This window comes from Charadrius vociferus, unplaced genomic scaffold (genome assembly GCF_000708025.1).
Source record: "Charadrius vociferus isolate BGI_N301 unplaced genomic scaffold, ASM70802v2 scaffold955, whole genome shotgun sequence".
Classification (NCBI taxonomy): domain Eukaryota; kingdom Metazoa; phylum Chordata; class Aves; order Charadriiformes; family Charadriidae; genus Charadrius; species Charadrius vociferus.
This window is the reverse complement of record NW_009648448.1, coordinates 57,172-65,796: the sequence shown is the minus strand read 5'-3', so window position 1 is coordinate 65,796 and position 8,625 is coordinate 57,172. Positions and strand designations below refer to the sequence as shown.

General features: G+C 54.2%; 1 protein-coding gene across 1 annotated transcript in view; it reads left to right on the top strand.

Annotated features, from left to right (window-relative positions):
• WIZ (widely interspaced zinc finger motifs) overlaps window positions 1-8,625 on the top strand; it is a 25,700-nt gene that overhangs the window by 6,602 nt on the left and 10,473 nt on the right. The gene's annotated exons all lie outside the window — the stretch shown is intronic.

Genomic DNA, 8,625 nt, shown 5'->3' with positions numbered 1-8,625 from the left:
TGCTGAACGGGGCCTTGCTGGAGGGTGGGTATTTACAGGGAAGGGTTTAATCGGCGTAACCTGGTGGTGGTTTATCCGTCTGCATCGTTGATGCTCTGCGTCCTGTGAAATCTGATGCTGGTTTGGGGCGGATGGATGAGATGCTGGCAGATGAAAGAGACGGGCAGCGTGGTGTCACGAGGGGTGGATGGAGGGGGTCACATCCCAGCAGGGAGCCGTGCTTTGGACGTTTGGGCTTTGGCGTTTGAAAAGCATCGTGTTTAGGAACGAAGTTTCCATGGAGGAAACCCCTAAATCTTGGCAAATCATGGGGTAGAGCGTAGTTGGAGGAAAGGAGGAGAGCGTGGTCCGTGCTCGGCCACGCAGAAGGCAGGATGTGACCTCTGATCCTCAGGGATCTGTGTTCACCCCATGGCTGCTTATTTTCCATCGGTGTTTATGTAACCATGGTGGGGGAAGCGTAAGGAATCCTTCCCAAATGGATTTGGGTCTGAGCTGGTTCCCCCTTCATCAGCGGAGCTCCGAATTACCCACACGGGCTCATCGATTCCAGAGCAGAGCCCGTCCCAAACAGCTTCCAGGTTTCCCCCTCCAGGCTCCAAAAAACCTTGAGTTTGCACCAAAAACTTGGGCGCCGTACTTCCAAAGACTTAAAAAGGTGCTCGTGCATTAGGAAAAACAACCACCTACTGACACCTGGGGCTTCTGGCAGCATCTTGAAGTCCTCGAAGCAGCTTCTCGTTAGGTTCTGCTCAGCCTAATCCTATGTTAGATACATCCCTGCAGCCAGAAGCTATCTGTCTTTAATTGAAATTTCAAAGAGCCTGTAATCCCGGCTCTCCGGACTGCTCTTTGGAAACGAGTCTTGAGCGTAACAAACACAAATTAAAATATGAACAAACCCAAACTCTTCTTCCTTGGCATGGCCAACCTTGGATGACGAATAGCTACCAGCCCCGGGGTGGTGGTTGATGCCAACGAGAAGCGTTTTGGAGAGCTCAGCTGGGTTTCTGCTGCCAGTGGCTGGATGCTCCTGCTGACTGTGACTATCGCTCGGCAATATTTAGGTCTCCCGGTGCCCAAAATTCGCTGGCACAAGCCGTTATAGATAGCGCCGCTGTTTTAAAAAGAACAAAAGTAGAGCTATTTTGGAGTTAAGGAGGGTGGAAAGTATCTCGGTGAAGAAAGAGCGCAGCCACCCTTCGGTAACAACTGCTCATCGGAGAAGAGGGGTTACCGCGGTTCTTAACAAGGCAGATCTAATATCCAATGTCCCCGATGTGAAGTTTTAGGAGAGAAAAAAAAAAAAAAAGGGGTCACGACTTGAAATATGATCTTGCTTATCGGTCCGGGTAACGTCACTCATGCGTTTTTTTCAGCATGTGATGTTGGCCCAGGGCTGGGAACATCTCCTGCTCCTTGCCGTGCCCGTCTCCGGTTGCCTTGAAATGCTGATGGGTGTTTGGTGGGAGAAATCGGGTCGGGAATTGACCTTCTAGGTAAAAATGGTTGAATCAGAGCTTCATTCTGGTCTGCTTCAGCGTTGTATTTAAACCTGGATAAGGTTGAGGATGGACACGTGTGACAAGCAGAGGGTGAGCGTGACCTGCACAAGAGGAAATGCTCAAACACCCCCTTAAGTTGTGATTCTAGATTTAAACTCACATGCTCTGTGTTTCCTTACGAGTCGTGTCTTTGGGGGACAATACCAAGAAAATGGGTAAATTCGGAAAGCTTAAAAATCCCTTGTTGTGTAACCAAAGCACTCACAGCGGATCATGTGGAGATAGCGATTGGTGGACGGCTTTTGTATTTAAATCCAAGCCTGAAGTCTCTTAGCTGCTCTCCCAAGCTTGCTGGGAGTCGAAACCCTCCTCGTTTTGCTTCCAGCCCCAAACGACGCTTTTGGGGCTCTCTGGCTTTGTGCTGAAAAGTACCTCGTCGCAACCCATTCGAAGAACGAAGCGGTGCCCCGTCGGCGTTGCGATATTTATTTAACTCTTGCTCTGGGTACGGCCGTGGGGAAACAGCTGAGCAAACGGTGAAGTGGGTTTGGAGATGCCGAATCTGTCGCCGGGAGGATTTTAGATGGTTTGTTTGTTGTTTTGTTGGGGTTTTTTTAAGCCCACTTGTCCCCGTGTCTCTTCAAATCACTCGTGAGACATGTGAGAGCTCCAGCGAGCTGCCCGCTTCTTGCCGTGGGTCCCTGTGGCCGTGCTAATGCCTCGACCGCCGCTCCCAGGCTGGAGCGAGGAGCTGCCGTAAGGGCACCTGCTCAGCGTTAATGCCCTCTGCTCGTGTTTTATGCTGATTCCATAATTTATTGAGGGTTTTAAGCCACGTTAATGAGCCACAGCCCGTGGGCAAGTGTTAACGGCAGGAGGATCTCGTGAAAAGTCACCATCGGAGCCGGTGGCATCTCTGCCAGTGGCTGCCGTGGCGCGGTGCTGTGGGAGCAGCGATGCTGCTCGTGCCCCGGGATGATGTCGCAGCTCGGCGTCTGCAGGCGGCTCTCCCCGAACCGCTTCCTGCTTCCTTCCTCTCCGCTTCCAGACGCGTGAGCTGCCAGAAGGTCTCTGCCGGCGTTGCGAGACGCCTCTCGAGCTGTTAAGAGCCGAGAATATCGGTAGACCCTTAACCGAAACCCTTCGTCGCGGCGGGCAGGCAGCTTGAGCGCTCAGGCGGGGAGAAATCCTCTTTTGGGGGAGAATTTTGCGAACCGTTTTCGGCGCCGCCTGCGGTTCGTGGTTTCTAACGAGGCTGCAGCAGGAAACGAAGGCGGAGGATTTGGCTCCGGGTGTCGGGGAGATTGGTACGATGAATATGGCGGGGCTCTCCGTTCTTGGGCTTGTAATCAAATCACTGCAAGACCTGAGCGTCTCGGTCCTCGTGGGGTGAAGTTTTCCTTCCCGGAGCTGGTCGCAGGCGGGACACGGCGAAGAAACGAAGGGCGGCGTTGGGAAAGGGCTCTGGGCTTAACACGCCACCGATGAGCAGAGCGGGAGAGCTGGGTTGGCTTTTGCCAGTCTCCTACCGTTGGCTGCTTGTTTGAAAACAAACAAACAAACAAAAAACCAAACCCAAACCCACCCTCTTTAAGCAAAACTAAAAGTCAAAGGGAGGAAGTAGGTGTTTGGGTCTGCGGTGAGAACTTGAACTTGGCCGCGCTGGTTGTTTAGATGGGAGCGTGTGTGGCAAAAACAGGATGTTCTGAGATACCGAGGAGGATCTCGGAGGTTACCTCTTCCCTCCTGCTGCTTCCAGGAGAGTCCACGGTACCTAAACCAACCCGCGCTTGGCTGCTCCGGGCTCTGATGGAGATTCCACCACGGCCCTCGCTGCTGTCACTACCCCTCACCTTTAGAAAACCCGTAAGATCTTTGGTATTTTTAATATCTAAATCCATTACTGTTCATTTTACCCCAAATAAGCAGTGACAATGGTTTCTGCTTTTCTGTAGATCCAAATCTTTCAATCTGCCCTTTTTGGTCCAGATTTCAGACCCCCTCGATCGTTGGCGAGTCCCTCTCCGGTACGTCTGAACCCTCCCTGAAATGCCGCGCTTGATGCCGGACACGTCCTCGCTGCGGAGAGCAGGAGGGTTATCTCTGCTCCTGCCCACCCCAGGATGGGCTGTGATGGGGGGGAGTTGCAAAGTTCACTCTGATTTGGGTTCGAACAGCTTAAAAGTCTGAAAACTATTTTTGTTCCCACCCTTTTCTGCGAGCCCGCTGGCTCCCAAGCTGTCCCCAGCCGCCTTTAATGGAGTTGGTGGCTTCTCCAGGGAGGTCCCTGGGCTCAGCGGTGGCTTTCCCCGCGTGTTGTGACGGGCGAAGGTGTGTCCCGTTGCCGCAGACGCCTCCTTCAAGCTCAGCTTGGCTCATTACGGAGGCTGTTTGTGTATCTCCTGGCTCCGAACCTACTGGCAGCCACCACAGAGAACACGTGGCGCTTCTTGGCAGGCGTTGGGAAGTGTTAGGCGATTGCGTCCTCTCCAAAACGGCAGGCAGCTCTCCTTCCTCGCAGCCTGCCCTCACCTTGCTCTGCCCCCCGGACTGCTTTCGCAGGCTTCGCACCATCATCCTCCATTCTTCTCCCCTTTTTTTTCCTCCAGTTTTAACCCCCCCACCCCGGTCTCCCTCAATGTCCCAAACCGTAAGGTCTTCTGCTAGACTTGGATTTCTCCTCTCCATCTGTTCCCGTGCAGCGATAGTGATGTTTCACCATGTGTAGGAATAGCAGCAAATGCGCATTTGCTGGTTGACCTTCCACCCCACGCAGAGTCTTACCTTCTAGAGTGCATCCAATGTCGCGTGGGTTTTTAGGAGGAGGAGGAGAGGGGGTTGGTTGAATGACAAGAGTTTAGGGAATGATTCTCCCAACTCCTCCCTCTGGTGTTTGCTCATGTTGAGCCCCCAGATGAGGACTCAGAAGTGGGGCTTGCCCCTTCCGTGCTCAAGATCCTGCCTTGGCTGAAGAGTGCCTTCCACCTCTCTAAAGCATAGTTTTCAGAAACACTTGTAGGATCTCCTGGGTTGGAAGGGACCCACGATGATCATCAAGCCCAACTCCTGACTCCACACAGGGCAAGCTAGAAGTTAAACCCTGTCTCTAAGAGCATTCTCCAAATGCTTCTTGAACACCAACAGGTTTGGGGGCCGTGACCTCATCCCTGGGGAGCTCATTCCGGTGCTTGACCACCCTCTCCATGAAGAACTCTTTCCTAATGGCCCATCTGAACTTCCCTTGATGCAGCTTTAAGCTGTTCCCTGGCTTCCTACTACCCAAGAATCCACAACACCCCCTGTCTCCCCCCCCCCCCCATCTCGAGGAAGTTGTAGACAGCAACGAGGTCACCCCTCAGTCTCTTCTCCAGGTTGACCGACCCCGGTATCCTCAGACACTCCTCACAAGTCATGCCCTCTACTCCTTTCGCCATCTCTGTTGCTCTCCTTTGGACGCATTCTAGTATTTTTATGTCCACCTTAGATTGTGGAGCCCCAAACTGCCCGTGGGACTGAAGGTGAGGCCACACCAAGATGTGGGACAACCACATCTTTCGACCAGTTGGCTATACTGTGCCAGGAATTGGGTGGCCCTTTTGGCCGTGAGTTGACTCTTGTTGAACTTCTCATCAAGCAAAGCTCCCAGATCCCTCCCTGCAGGGTTTCACTCCAGGACACGTGGAGAACAAAGAGCTCCTTCCAGTGGACAATGAGTGAAAACGGGATGGCGGCTGAGCGTCAAGGGCTCCAAAATTGATTTTAGGGGGTGTTCAAGGGGAACCCTGGTGTGGTTTGCTCAGAGATACAAGTGGGCAGAGACCTCGTAGCCGCTTCGATTCCTCCCCCCACCTCTCTTTATCCAGAGTGCGCGAGGCAGCGTGGCCAGGGCCCGGAGGAGCCTGTGACTTTGTGGTGCCTGGGATGGGGACGACCACAGCGTGAGCCTCGGCAACGGGCTGTGGAGAGGCTGGAGGAGATCAGGAGGGGAAGGCTCTTCCCCCAGCACAACTAGGGCTGGAAGAGGACATTTATTGTAGATTTTACGGTTTCTTGGAGCCTCGTTTCTTCCTTGACACACTGTCTTGAGAGCAAAGACCTCAGCGCAGCTCAGCAGCGGCTCCGATTTCCATCCTGACCTTTGCTTCCTCTTGTTAATTGTGGTTACCCTCCGTGAAGGAATCGAGACGCTTTGTGGACGTGGCCTTTCATCCTCCTTTTCCATCCGGGAGCACGCCCACGCATCCCATGGTGGCTGCATCAATCGCAGATGAATGGAGGTTAGAAAAACCTTCTGGAGGTCCATACCTGACCCCAGCTGCCAACAAGGCCAACTTCAAAGCCAGGTCAGGTTGCTCAGGGCCGCGTCCTGTTGAGTTTGGAGAGGGTTGGAGGTACCTCCACTTCTCTCCGGGGTTAACGTGCCCTGAGGACCCTCGGTCACGCTCTCCTTTTGTGCCGGTCTTTCTGATTTCTCCTCCCTGTGTGCTCGTTCCGCGCTCACCCGCAGCCTGACCTACTTTCCGCCGTCTTTGATTCCTTTCAGGAGTTCCAGGTTATTGAAAAGCTCACGTTGGCCTCCTCCTTCCCTCCTTCCACCGCACGAGGATAACGCGGGCCGTTGCCCTTGAGATTGTCTCTTCTCTGGGTCTCTGAAGATTTCTGATGGTAGGCAGCGCCGCAGGGAGGCCGGACGGCAGGTTTTTAGCCCGAATTTGAGCTCTCTTTTCACCGCCGCTGATCTATGGCTGCAGGAGACGGCGTGAAATCTCTCCTCCAGGTCTTCCAGCCCAGGAATTGTGGAGTGAGGATCCCTGCAGGCAACACTCGAAGGCAGATGGTTGTAATAACCTAGTTCAGTCTTGGCAAGCGAGGGTAGAAAATTGTCCCTTTGCCTTTCCTGATGTTTTGGGGAGCTCCTGGTTTTGGAGGGGATGTTTCAGGGGGTGAGCCCCGAGTTGGGATGACCCAGGGGTACTGCCACCACCCCAGGTTCAAAACCAGCCCCATGGCCACCTCCGCTTCCCAGCAGGATAGTTGCAGAGAAAGGAGCAGCATCTATTTCTTCTATTTCTCCTCTCCTTGTTAAATTTCGGTGAGCTCCTGTGCCTGCCGTGGCGATTCCTCCTGACCTCCTGGTCCCAGTGTTGGCTTTTTCCCAGCTCCTTTAAGCCAAGGAGAGGTTTTATGCCTTAACACCCCGGTAGAGAAAGAAGAGAGGAACTTCAGGTGCGGTTTGTTAGCAGCCTGTCCTCCTCGGCAGAGCCAGCGAGGGGAAGCACCCTGGTTAAAATGATTTGATAGCTCGAAAGCGCGACGGAGAGCTGGCAAAACCCCCTTGGCAAGGAACGGGCTCGCACAGAGCTCTGGACGCTGTGGGCTGGCCAGCAAAGACAGATGCTTTCATCCTCACCCCAGACGCAGCCCGTTAGCAAGCCAGCAATCAGGCAATCCGGCGTTTCCCGTGCCCCTTGTCGCCTTCGCTGGATCTTCTTCAGGAAGATTTGGCTTAAATTTGGGGAATCATTTTGTTGTCAATTTTTTGTTTGGTTTTTTTTTTTTCTCAGACCACAGCTGAGCTCCGCAGCTCGGAAGCGGCGCCGGCTGCTTCACGGATCGTCCCTTAAAACGCGGGTTAAAGCCGCAGGTGATCCAACCGGAGCCGCCTTCCTGCTGCGATGGGGCTGTGAACTGCTACGAGGGGCTTTTCTCTCCCCCTCTTCTGAGTGTGGTTGGTGGCAAACGGCGTCAAGGGTGTTTGAGGACTTGTGAATCTCTGTGCTGCCCCGCAGATGTGAGCACGTGTCACCTCAGCACGCAAAAGCTGCCGGGATGAGACCCTCGGTGTTGTCACCGCACGGAGACTGGAGCTGCTGGGGACCTCTGCTTACTGCTGCGGGCTTTGAAACTCCCTAAAAATGTCACAATTTGGCCCATGGTGGCTGTTTCAGCCTTGCACAAGCTGGATTAACTATCTACCATCCCTTTTTAAGCTGCCTGAGATGCAAAAGTAAGTAGGAATTTAAATCTCCCAAGCTTCCTCGTGCTGAAAAATGAAGTGTCCGGTGTGGGTCTGGTAGTGTTTTAGCTGTGGCTCTCGAGGGGTGTTTCCTCTTCCCCCACTGCCCCTTCTTGGTTCGGTTTTGTTTGTGCGCTCTTGGAACGGCAGGTGGGTTTGCCATCGCACGTGGGTTTGCCATCGCACGTGGGTTTTCCTGCTGTAATCATGGACCGAATCGGCCGGCTTTGAATGCGCCTTTTCAACTCGTAAGCCCAGAAACTGTAAGGAAACACTTGTGGCCACATTGAGGCTCTGCTTGTCCTTCCCCGGGGAGGTGAGGAGGAGGATGGAGCTGAGCAAAACCCATCCAAGGTAACCATTACACGCTCCGTCTTTCTGTATTTCTATTTTGGGCTCTGTCAGTAACTTCTACATACCTGTAAGTTCCTTCGGTTGGTGCTGGATTTATCACCCTGATGTGCCGGGAGTGGATGGGGAATGGTTTGGGCAGGGATCAATCCTCTCTGCTCACTGCTGAGGTCAACGGTCTGCGCTTGTTATGGTTGCTTTGCAATCCAGGTGGATTTTGGTTTGCGATCTGGGTGGATTTTGGTTTCCTACATGTGTTTCTACCAAGTTCCCTTCTCTATCTCCTCCTCAAGCAGCATGGCTGGCAGATTGAGGGACCCGGACAGGCTGGAGAGGTGGGCCCGTGTGAACCTCAGGAAGTTCAAGGCCAAGTGCAGGGTCCTGCACGTGGGTCGGGGCAATCCCCAGCCCAAATCCAAGCTGGAGGATGAAGGGATGGAGAGCAGCTCTGGGAGAAGGAGTTGGGGGTGTCGGTGGGGGAGAAGCCGGCCGTGAGCCGGCACCGTGCGCTGGCAGCCCAGCGAGCCACCGGCAACCCGGGCTGCGTCCCCGGCAGCGTGGCCAGCAGGGCGAGGGGGGACTGTGCCCCTCTGCTGCGCTCTGCTCTGCTCTGGGGAGACCCCCCTGCAGTGCTGCCTCCAGCTCGGGGGGTCCCACCAGCAGAAGGAGACGGAGCTGGTGGAGCGGGGCCAGAGGAGGGCACGGAGATGCTGGGAGGGCTGGAGCCCCTCTGCTGGGAGAGTTGGGGGGTTC